General features: G+C 42.2%; 1 protein-coding gene across 2 annotated transcripts in view; it reads right to left on the bottom strand.

The window, feature by feature from the left end:
* Nucleotides 1-12940, bottom strand: part of CORO2B (coronin 2B) — a 232775-nt gene that overhangs the window by 199018 nt on the left and 20817 nt on the right. The window contains exon 1 of one of the 2 annotated variants that reach the window (XM_043986429.1): nucleotides 12221-12319. The exons of the other annotated variant lie outside the window; for it this stretch is intronic. The gene's annotated coding sequence lies outside the window, so the exon portion shown is untranslated. Of the gene's footprint in view, nucleotides 1-12220; nucleotides 12320-12940 lie in introns of those variants that run through there. 2 annotated transcript variants of the gene reach the window in all.

Here is a 12940-nt window from a genome sequence, read left to right as displayed (position 1 = left end):
ACATGGCCAATATGAGAATTTATTTTGTGCATATTTGTTACAAAGATCTTATTTCTCTTTCTTTTTCTTTTTCACTGAGGGAAAGGGAGAAGTGGGAGGAAGAAAAAATAAATCCTTGTTAGTTGGGGGAAAATTAATTAAAAAAAAAAAGTCAACCTAGTTAATATCATTTGTTCTGCCATTTTTTTTCTTTGTCAGCTCACTGATTTCCTAAAAACAGCACTACTTTGGGGAGGGGGCTAAATCTGGGGGCAGGTGTGCATACATTTTTGTTTGTTTGTTTGTTTTTATTTTTTTAGTGAGGCAATTGGGGTTAAGTGACTTGCCTAGAGTCACACAGCTAGTAAGTGTTAAAGTGTCTGAGGCCGGATTTGAAATCAGGTACTCCTGACTCCAGGGCCGGTGCTCTATCCATATGTGCATGCATTTTAAATGGTTGGCTCTGGAACCTAGGAGAATGAATGGATTCAGGCATATGTAGGAAGAGAAAAAGCAACTGGAGGAGTATCTCTTTAAAAACAACAACAACATTATGTTCTATTGATGAATTTTGTTTTGTTTTGTTTTGTTTTTTTAGTGAGGCAATTGGGGTTAAGTGACTTGCCCAGGGTCACACAGCTAGTAAGTGTTAAGTGTCTGAGGCCGGATTTGAACTCAGGTACTCCTGACTCCAGGGCCGGTGCTCTATCCACTGCGCCACCTAGCTGCCCCCATGAATTTTGTTTTTACAGTACAAACATTTACAGATTATCCCCACTCATTTCTGGAATGGCACTGGGCACCAGTGGGCCTGAGAAAAGGCTTTGTTATTTGGTGCCAAGTAGGGGCGTGATGGCACTAGGCACTTGAGGAAAGAGGCTGGAAGCCATACAGAAAAGGGATCATTGGATGATAGATTTCGGGCTGGAAAAGACCTTAGAGAGTATCTCATTCAACTCCCTCAGACAAGGAAATTGAGGCCTGGCAAGATTTAGTGATTAGTCCCATGTCCATGGCAGAACTGGTATTTTAGCCCAGGTCTCTGACTCCGTATCCAGCATAATTTCCAATATATCACAATGCCTCAAGGGGAAAAGGTATCAATTTGGAGACCCTGAACACAAATTCCAAGGACTTATAGGAATTTGGAGTGGGAAGGAAGCAACACATTCCTTTTACATATAAAGAAATGGAGGTCCAAAGGACCTTGCATGGATTCATAGATTGAGAGCTGGAAGTGACCTTAGAGGCCTGTCTCCTCATTTTACAGATCAGAGAACTGAAGCACTTGGAGGTTAAATGACTTGTCTAGGGTCACACAGCCAGTAAGGGTCTAAAGTGGGATATGAACCCAAGTATTCCTGCATTCAATCTCCTAACTACTTCCCTAGATCACATGGATAAGTCGTAATAGAGCAAGATTTGAACCCAAAGTCCTTTGATTCCAAACTCAATGTGCTCTTTCTACCAAAAACAACCCAGAATTTTGTAAAGGAAGGCTGAAGACAAACTGATACAAAACTCTAATTACTCCAGTCTATACCTACAGTGCACGTCTCCCCTACACACACACACACACACACACACACACACACACACACACACACACACACACTGCATACTATCGATTCCCCACCAAAAACATCATGTTTAATCATCAAAGACAATAAGAACACAAACTCAACTTGGAAAAATCAAAGAGGAATGAAAACTCCCTCTAAAGAGCAGCAATAGCCGAGTTTTCAAAGGGGAGCCAGTTTGTTACACATGGGGATATTTGGGCTGCTAAGAAAGGGAGAAGAAAGGGCCAATATGAAGTACCCTCCCACGTTGGCACCCTCTGCCCACAGCAGATGGAGAAGCAAATGTAGTAGTGAGGTCTCCTTGGCCCTGGGGTGGGGAGGGGATGGGAGGGTTGGGCCTGAGCTGTCTATCAGGATTTCCTCACAGGGTCTCCAAGAATCCCTTAATGAAGGGACATGGGTAGTTACTATAGAGACCAGAATTTCCAAGGCAAACTTGCAAGCCCATGCAGCTGCTGCTGCTCTGTGCTGTCAGCTTGGCCCCAGAATATGTCTTCTGGCATGTGAACGGACAGAGAGGAGGGAATTTATGCCACAGGACATGGTTGTGGTTTACAACAGCTATGTGGCATAGTGGTGGGTAGAGCACTGGACCTGGAATCAGGAAGACCCAAGTTCAAAAGCAGCCTCAGATACTAGCTGTGAAACTCTGGGCAAGTCATTTAACCTTTGTCTGCCTCAGTTTCCTCATCTGTACAATGGGGATCTTAGTGACACCTACCTCGCAGGGTTGTTGTGGAGATCAAATAAGATAAAATCTATAAAAGGTTCTGCAAACTTTAAGGTGCTATGTGTGTACTAGCTATAATTATTACTATCATTACTATTACTATTACTATTATTATTATTGTTGTTGTTATTATAAAACTCAAAGTTAAAGGGCCCTTTCCCCAAGAACAGAAACTCCAAAAGTAGAGAGAAAAAGACCAGCACTATCTAATAGAAAAGACCTAGGGCTGAGGGTCAGGATACCTGGATCTTCTACTAACTGAGGCAAGTGAATGACTGAACCTTCTGGACCTTGGTTTTCTCATCCTAAAAATGAAAGACCCTGTAAGGGTCATGTAATCCAATTGCCTCATTTTACAAATAAGGAAATATTGGCCCAAGTAGGAAAAGTGACTTACCTAAGGTCACACATGTAGTAATTGTCCAAGGTGGGATTTGAACTTGGGTCCTTTGTATCTAGGGGGTAGGGTAGGGTAGGATAGATACAAGTCTACCTACTGCAAGGACAATAAACGTGAAAGCCCTTATCAAAGTGCTACTGAATGATTATTATTTTCACAAACTTCCTGAGTTTCTTTTTCTGTCCTTCTGGTCTTAGTCTGACCTAGATCTCTCCCATCGTGAAAGATCACTGTACCCCAGATGGAGTCATTTTATAGAGAGTCAAGTCACCCTCCAGAGCAGCTACCTGCAGGTGAGCCTCCGGGTCAGTGTGACCTTTCCCCTTTGCCATCTGGCTGGCCCCACTACTAGACCTAGATGATGGGGAAGTTCCCAAAGACCAGCCAATCTGCCTCCTGAGCTGCTCTCTGCTGCCCTTTGCCTGTCATGGGTCGAGTGCTTGGGGAGGAGCCCAACCAGTCACTACACCCAGCAGGCCTAATCGCCTCAGAACAGATGGGGAGACTGACACTGAGAGAAGGAGAGGAAAACGGGAGGGGGACCAGCTGGTGTCTCCAAGCATCAGTACAGGAACAAACAAGGACAGAGCAGGGAACCCACCCTCTTAACTGAATTTTATTCATAGGACTGGGGCAGGGGCAACTCACTTAGAAGGAAGGACCTTTTCAGCATCATTTGTGGTCAATGAGTAAGTTTTAGGGAATTTCTTGCATGTAACTAGGAGAGGCACAGAATTTTAAAAACAGAGTTCCTGCCCTCAGAGAGCTAACATTCTAAAGAGGGAGACAAAATGTGTTTCAACAAAACCACTAGAAACCCTGCTAACTCGGTAGAACTGACTTTCAATATAATATCCGATGAGAGAAATAAATATGGGCTACACTGGTCAGAAACACCTCATGGAAGAGTGACTAAATACTGGGCCTTGAAGGACAGACAAGATTTTCACAAGTTGAGGGAAGGGTTCTAGCTAAAGGGAACAGTACAAGTAAGAAGGAACGTGGCGTGTTGCTTGGACCATGAGGAGGCCGGACCTCCTGGTTAGTACAAGGGACTCATTAATAACAATAACAATGTGTGTGTGTGTATATATATATATATATATATATATATATATATATATATGTAGAGAGAGAGATACACACATATGTATATATGTACATGTGTATATCTGTTGACATATTTAATATCTCATTTTAAAGTATATAGTCACTACATGTATATATGTATATGTGCATGTTCATATACACATATATAACTTCAAAGTATACAATCACTTTATATGTGTGTGTATGTGAATATATGTATATATGTGTATGTGTATAAACACATAAAGTAACTGTATATAAGTCTATATGTATATACATGTATGTGTGTATGCATGTATAGATATGTGCATATTCACACACATATAGCAATAGCACCTACCTAGGGGTTGTAGTGAGAATCAAAATTATAAATATATATATATTTGTTCATTTATACATAAAATATATTTATATATAAAATGTGTATATTTATTCATTTATACATATTTATATATTATATTTGTCTGTTATTTATATATATATTTGCGTGTACATACATATGCATATATAGACATACACATAATAATGTTTATGTGTAAATATGCATGATTATATACACATGATATATCATTTTTATATTCATACATATGTGTGTGTGTGCGTACACACGCGCACGCGTGTGTGTGTGTATAATTTTGATTCTCACTGCGACCCCCAGGTAGGTGCTATTGCTATTCCCATTTTAAAGATGGGGAGCCTGAGGCTGAGAAGCTAAGTGACTTGCAGAGCTTGAACCCTAGTCCGCCAGACTCCAACGCCAGAACTCTCATGCTGCATGACCTCCAAACAGAATAGAACTTTGGCTGTTTGAGAACACTCAGTCTATCAGTCTATCTGTATGAGACTATTAGCTCCTATGAGAAAAGACCCAGTCTAGGGGGAACATTCTGCCAGTGATGTGGGATTTGGAGTCAGTCGTCCTGGGCTCAAATCCTGATTCTGCTTTTTTACGGAGGGGATGAAAAAGAGGCCCCTCAGAATGGGGCAAAGAGACAACGGTCAAAAGACACTGGAAATTCCAGAACAAGCCTTCTGATATTACAATGCTGGTGAGGACCAGCTTTTGAGGGGAGATAATCCACTTCTCTGGACCTTGGTTCCTTCAACTAAGAGATGAGAGTCTAAGGAAATGAACTAAGAATGCCTCACTCACCTCCCCTCAGACGGCCTTCTATCTGCTTTGGTTGTACCCAGTCATTTTCATGGTCCCCCTCTTCCCCATTAGAATATAAGCTCCTTGAGAGCACGGACTACTTTTCTCTTTCTTTATATCTTACACAGTCAGGGCTTAAGAAATGTTTCTTGATATACTGGGAGAAGAGGAATAGGATCCTGGATGAGTAAAGAGTAGGGGAAAAGCTTTGGCCCATGGAATATTTCTGGTAAAGCACAGACTCTATTAGCAGGAAACTGAGCAACTGAGAGCGGGAGGGAGGTGGAGCCTGACAGCACTGGGCATTCAATCCTGAAGCTATATATTTCATAATCTTCACCATTTAATCATCCAGCTTGGCTGGCCTTAGCTTTAAATGGGCTAGGTGGTATAACTTTGCAAATCTTGGGGAGGATCTTTGGCCTCAGTACACTTCAGGGACCTGCTACCTGATGCCTTATATTTCCTTACCTGGAGATAGGGCTCCCCACCCTAATTTCACAGCATTGTTTTAATTGTTTTCTTTTTCTTCTTCCAATTTGCACTGTTGTAATCATTTTGATTTTTTTTTCCTGGTTCCACTTACTTACATTTGCATCATTTCATATGAATATATTCCTCTCTTCCATTGCTTCTTATAGGACCGTACATTACATTCATATTTAGCCAATGGGTATCTATCTACTTTGTTTCCTTTCTTTGCTACGATCAAAAGTGCAGCTATGAATATTCTGGCTTAGCATCAACTTCCTTGGGGTATTTGCCTACTAGTGAAATCTCTTGGTCAAAGGGTATGGACATTTTTAGTCACTTTTGCATTATTCAAAATTACTTTCCAGAAGAGTTGGAACAATTTACACAGTGTATTAGTGCACCAGGCTTTCCACAACCCCACCAACACTGCAGACTCTCTTTTGTCATCTTTGCTAAGTTACTGAGTGTGAAGTGAAACTTCAGGATTGCTTTACTTTTTCTCATTTTTAGTGATTTAGAACAGCCCTTTATGTGTTTGTTGATAGTTTGAAATTCCACTTTGGAGAACCATTTATTCATGAGATAGAATTGTTTTTTTCTTTGGTTTGGGTTGCTGGTTTTTTTTTTTTAATTCCTCTAGGAGAGAGATATCATGCATATATAGGACAAAGGTCCTAACTAACAGGGGACAAGGAGCAGGCAATTGACCATCACATTCAAGTATAACTGAGTGACATCAAAAGCCTTTCCTGAGAGTAGGTTTTGGCACATTGGAGAGGGAATGAAACAACCTGAACACTGTGATTCTTAGGGCTAAGAAGAGATGCCACAGAATAGGACAAAGTGAACTTACAAGACACCCTGGGGGCTCCAAAACAATCTTTGCCACTCTCACATTTCTGGTAAGGGCTGACCCCAGGCTCACTTCCTCTCTGGATCTCGTGATTTATCGTATGGATTACCAAAAATCTATGATTAGGGAGAAACCTTATCCTCAATGGGCTGGTATGGTCTGATATGTAAGGATTAGATCATTCTAGGCACTCTAATTCCTTTGCAGGTCTCCTCTCATCCTCAGCAACCTCTGTCCAACCCGACCTTCTTTGAGCCATTTAAACCAAAAATCAAAAGAAAAATGGAAACCAGGGTCTGGAAGCTTCCGGTCTCTCTGAATATCTAGCTAGCTAAACCCACAGCTCTGCCAAGGCCCAACAAAATGTGCGGTGTGGGGAGATTAAGTGAAATGGAATCTGCCGGGGCTCTTTCTCCTCCCCTGAGTTTTCTCAGGTTCTATTTCATGGAAGAGTATAGTGATAGCACAGAGACCTCAGGATCCTGGGAGTGAAGGCAGGAGGAAATAAGATTCAGGAAGGGGACAGCTAGGTGGCTCAGTGGATAAAACACTAGCCCTGGATTCAGGAGGACCTGAGTTCAAACTCAGCCTCAGACACTTGACACTAGCTGTGTGACCCTGGGCAAGTCACTTAACCCTCAATGCCCTGCCAAAAAGAAAGAAAAAAAAAAAGAACATATGTAAATAAAAGAACATAAATAAATAAGACTCAGGAAAAGGAAGATCAAAGATGCTGTAGGAAGTGTGGTTGGGAGTAGCACAAATTTTTTTTAGCCAGGGAGTATTTTGAGAAAATGATTCCTGAGATAGCTAAACACCTCCCTCCCTCCCTGATCCTCCCTGGGAGGATCACAGGGTTTAGAGTTGGAAAGGGAATGGGAATCTTAGAAGCTCATTTTACAGAAGAGAAAACTGAGGTATGTATGGTGAGAAGACTTGCTTGAGGTCACATAGATAGTAAAAAGCAGAGCCAAGATTTAAACCCAATTCCTCCGGCTACAAATCCACTCTTCTTTTCACTCCACCATGTTGCCTCTGACATTCTACGTAATAACTCTGTTCCACATTATTATTATTATTATTACGTGGCTTTATTTGGGGTATGCTGGCAAATATTTAACAACCTAGCTGGGGGCGGGGGGGGGGGGGAGGAATTTTTGTGCATACACTTTTTTTTTTTTAGTGGGGCAATTGGGGTTAAGTGACTTGCCCAAGGTCACACAGCTAGTAAGTGTTAAGTGTCTGAGGCCGGATTTGAACTCAGATACTCCTGACTCCAGGGCCGGTGCTTTATCCACTGCGCCACCTAGCCACCCTGTGCATACACTTTTAAACTGAAATTTAATCTGCATTATTAACATGTTCTTAAATCTAGACAATTTTTAAAAACAACAACAATAAATCAAACCCTGATTTGTAGCAATTGCCTATTTCTGAGGTGTGAATTCTCACACTGAAAACTTAACAATCAGCCGGGTTAGAGCTGGTTCCAGCACATCCCTAGCTTTATACTTTCAAAGTGCTGGCATATCCATTTTCCTCCTTTGATCCTTATAATTGCCCTGTGAGTTGGAAAGTACTATCATTTCCCCCTCTTTGATAAATGAAGAATCTAAAGTTGCATAAGTTAGTGTCAGGCCTGGGACCAGAACACAGACTTCTGGGCGCCTAGTTTTCTTCTGCTATAACATAAACAGAGCCATCACAGAAGCTGGGCTCTAGGCTTATCAACCCCATTTTATACTCCTGACTCCCCATGATTTAAATCTTGTAGGTAGCTCCTGGCAGGAAAGAAAATCCAATATCGAGGGAACTAAAAAAAATTGCACAGGAAAGTGGGCTAGCCATACCAAATCTGAATCTATACTATAAAGTGGCAGTCATCAAAATTACTTGGTACTGGCTAAGAAATAGAGTGGTGCATCAAAGGAAAGAAAATCCATAGCCAAGCAAAACTAAGACTCCGGAGCAACTCATTAGTTCAGTGCTTGAAGGTGGGGGGGCTGGGGGAGGAGAAACAAGATCCCAGAAGGGTGATCTTTGTCACCCTACTTCTTTATATGTGAAGGACACAGACAATGGTAAACATACCCTGCAGGTTTGGGGACAGAAAAAGAGAGTGCCTGAAATATTACATTTCTGGGCTGTTAGGCGAGAACTTCCCTCTGTTGTCCTTATAGGAAATACAAGGAACCTTGGGGGCCATCTTAGTCCAACCCCTTCATTTTCCAGGTGAGGAAACTGAGTCCCAAAGAGCTTAAATGATTTCTCAAGTTTCTACAGGTAGAGTGAGTTGCAAAGTCAGGATTTGAACCCAAATCCTCTGACACTAAATTTTTGTTTGGTGAATCCAGAATGCCCATTGATCCCAAAGAATCCTAAATCAGTCCTTGGTAGTGAGATGACGGAAGTCTCTATTATAGGGCCATATTTACTCTAGAGCCAGAAAGGACCTTAGAAATCTTCTCATCTGGGGCAGTTAGGTGGTGCAGTGGATAGAGCACTGGCCCTGGATTCAGGAGGACCGGAGTTCAAACTTACTAGCTGTGTGACCCTGGGCAAGTCACTTTACCCTCATTGCCCTGCCCCCCCCCCAAAAAGAAAGAAAGAAAGAAATCTTCTCATCTGAACTTTCTCATTCTACAAAAGAGAAAAATGAGACCCAGAGAAACGAAGTACCTCACACAACATCACACAGCACAGAAATTTGAATCAAGGTGTTCTGGGCACTCTGCCTGATACGCCACAGCCCATGGTGCTTTGAACTGCAGAGACTGGCTCACATTTTTCCCCAGCCCTGCCTTTTAACATGTTGTTGTTGTCCCCTCCCCAGGCCAACTCTTGGCCTGCCAACTGTCATTGAGATTGTCAGCAAAGTTTGTCCTTGGTCACCTCCTACCTCCTCTGTCAGCCTGGTCTTCTCCCTTCCATTCCTTTCCCCATTCCCCACCCCCACCCCTCACCCCTCACCCCTTCTCCTAAGATATACCTTTTCTGTCTCATTAATAAAGTGAATCTTGCTTTAAACTAGAGGCTCTTTTGGGGGCGGGGCAATGAGGGTTAAGTGACTTGCTCAGGGTCACACAGCTAGTAAGTGTCAAGTGTCTGAGGCTGGATTTGAACTCAGGTCCTCCTGAATCCAGGGCTGGTGCTTTATCTACTGCACCACCTACCTGCCCCTAATCTAGAGGCTCTTTTTTTTTTTTTTGCAGGACAATGGGGGTTAAGTGACTTTCCCAGGGTCACACAGCTAGTAAGTGTCAAGTGTCAGGCTGGATTTGAACTCAGGTCGTCCTGAATCCAGGGCTGGTGCTTTATCCACTGCACCACCTAGCTGCCCCCGAGGCTCTTCTTTTAACCAGGGGTCTGTGAACTTAAAATTTCAGCAAATTTGTTATGGTTGAGTCATTTCTAGTGCTTCATGACCCCTTTTGGAGTTTTCTATAGTAAATGCCTGAGGTCACATTTGAATTCAGGTCTTTCTGACTCCAACACCAGCAATCTATCCACTGCACTGCCTAGCTGGTTCTTTAGTAAAATTTATTTTAATGTTATTGGTTTCCTTTGTAATTCTATGTATTTTATTTTATGCATTTAAAAATATTATTCTGTAGAATCCATAAGCTTTATCAGACTTCACCAAAGGGGTCCATGGTACAAAAAAAAAAAAAGGTTAAGAATCCCAGCTTTATTCCAAAAGGAGACTTGTTGATAAAGGTTTAAGGTGTTTCTCCTCCCAAGGGTATTTGCATTTTAATCATAGACTCTTCTTGAGACTACCTACTCCAATTTAGCCCTGAACAGGAATCTCCTTTTAGACCATGCCTCACAACTAACTGGTCATCCAGCCTCTTATCAAAGACCTCTAGGGAAAGGAAACCCACAACCTCCTTGAGGGAACTCATTCTATTTCTGGACAACACTAATGGTTGGGAAGTTTTTCCTTACAAAGAATGCTTGGCCTTGGATTCAGGAGGACCTGAGTTCAAATCCAGCCTTAGACACTTACTAGTTGTGTGACCCTGGCAAGTCACTTGACCCTCATTGCCCCCCCCCCAAAGGAATGCTTAATATAATAGAATAATAACTAGTATTTATATAGCACTTTAATGATTACAAAGCCCTTTAAAATATCTCATTTGATCCCTTACAATAGCCTGGAAAGGTAGTTGCTATTATTATCCCCATTATTCAAATGAGGAAACTGAGGTCAACAGGTGACTTTTGGCTACCCTGTATCACACTGTAGTGTGATAAAAACCACAAGACAGGTTGTGACTTGCCAGGGTCACACAGCTACTAGTCTCTGAGGTCATATTTGAACTCAGGTCCTTCTTGACTCTAAGTGTAACACATTGTTCCTATTATACCTTCTGGACCAAGCAGAATAGGTCAATTCTCTACTCTTTCTGTGTGACAGGCCTCAAATTCTCAACACCTATCATGTCCCAATTCCTTCAAATGATCCTTATAAATCAATTGACTAGCAAACATTTATTAACCACCTACTGTATACAAAAAAGATGAAAACTTCCTTCCCCTGTAAAGAACTTTCATTCTCTCAAGAGAGGAAACATATATATATATTAAGTACAAACAAATTTTTTTTAATACAGCATAGTTTATGAAAGGATGACACTAGTCACTGGAGGGATGGGCAAAGGCTTCACTATAGACAATAGTGCTTAAGCTAAGTATAGAAGGAAGCAAAGGATTCTACAAAGCAAAGGTGAGGAAGTGATGGAGGAGGCAAAAAGAGATTTAACAGATAATCTGATGCTTGAGTCTTTATCAATAGTACCTAAAAAGGTTAACAGAGAAACTTAAGTTTGTGTTCTTACAGGAACCAAGAGGGTTCAGTCCCTATCAACCCTTACTCTCAACAGAGATAGTAACTAGGGACCATCAACCATTAATAGCCATTAATATTCCTGGATGACAGAACACCTAGAAACCAGATCTTAAGTAAAGAGATACCAAAAACACAGAGACCCTCTGAGTCTGACAAGTCTAAGCATGTCTTTAGAAACATGCACAGAAAGGACCAAATGTGTCCTTAAGGCCACCTTATGATGTGTAAGCCCCAGGAGACACCTTTGGGTCTCCCTGCGGTCATCATAGTATTTCAATAAAACTTGGGAAACTGAGTCACTGAGTCTTGTAATTCTTTGGTATGCCTCATGATCAATTTGATCAATTAACCCCCTTCCCCCCCCCCCCATCATTTCGAGAGCCTTCCAGGATAAGGTGACAGTCCATACAAAAATCAGAGCGGCAGTTTCCTCTATAGGTTTCTTTTTTAGCTTCTTCATCATCCTAGCCACCTTCCTCTAGACATACTCCCTGGCTTATCAGCAAAGACCCAAAGGCCTTAAAGCCTAAGGGAATGAAAATCTAATGATTCATTCCAGGCACAGTAACAGGGGAGATGTTTGGGGGTAGAGACTCTCCCATACCTATTAAAAGTCACACCACATGGTCAATTTCCTGCTCCCTCTACATATGAGCCAAAACCTGAAATCATTTCAGTTTTTCTACAGTTTTCTTTCCCTCTTTGTCCCAAGGCACAGTAGAGCAGCGTCTTTGTTCTTGCCTGCTGTTAAGATATACGAGGCTTCCAGAAGTCTCCCCAGCTCCACCTCCCCACCCCCCCAAAGTCCCCACAACTCCTTTCCAAGCTGGAGTTTCAGAGAAAACTTTACACGGAGACCTTGAAGAATTGGTGATAAGGCCGGGCAGACTGAACTCTTAGCAACGGGTACATTCCCTGGCTATTGGCTCTAGAGAAGCATTCTAATGGTTTCATGGGGAACAAAAGAGTAAAAGATTTCTTGGAGCCAAGTGTTCTCCTGGTAAGTTTCCAGCCAGGGAAAGATCCAATTCACAGATCTGCGGAGGCTGGAGCGGCTGGCTGGGTCACGTAGGGCTCCTGGTCTGCCAGATCTCAGTAATTACATACCTCAAACCTGGAAAGATCGGTATTCACAGAAGTCTCCTACTCCCGTCCAATCCGGTCGTGAGGCTTCCTCAGTTGGGACGGGGGAGCTTCTCTCTTGGATGCCTCTGTGAAGCAGTTTCTCCCTCTGGGGCGGGGAAGACCACATAGATTTAAAAACACCACCCTTTGGCCTTTGCTACCTGAGTAGTAACTCGTAGATATATCACTCAACTCAACAAGTATTGACCATTTGTCAGGTACTTGTGCCAGGCACAGGGAGGTATGGAGACCAAAATCAAACAGTCCCTGTCTGTCCTCAAGAAAAAGACATTCTACTGAAGATGTAGAATTCTTTTTGAGAGAAAATAAGTTCCTTGAGGGGAGGGAAGATTTCACTTTTGTTTTGGAATCCCAGCACCTGGTGCAGTGGTTAGTATATATATAGCAGGTGTCTTATAATAGCATGCCCACCGATAAAGTAAATTATAAAATATGCAAAATAATTTAAAATAACTTTTTTGGAGGGGGGAGCACTAGGTTGGGGAAATTGGGAGGGATTTCATGTAGGGGGTGATGCATAAGCTGAATCTTGAGGAAACTGGATATTCTAGGAGAGGAGACGGAAGGCCATTCCAGGGACAGAGCACAGGCTGCGCCAAATCACAGAGAGAAGAGAAGGAAAGTCCTGTGTGAGGAACAGCAAATTAGGCTCTTTGGGTTAGAACTTGGAACCTGCTTTTC

Source organism: Dromiciops gliroides, chromosome 2 (genome assembly GCF_019393635.1).
Source record: "Dromiciops gliroides isolate mDroGli1 chromosome 2, mDroGli1.pri, whole genome shotgun sequence".
Classification (NCBI taxonomy): Eukaryota; Metazoa; Chordata; class Mammalia; order Microbiotheria; family Microbiotheriidae; genus Dromiciops; species Dromiciops gliroides.
This window is presented reverse-complemented; position numbering and strand designations above follow the sequence as displayed.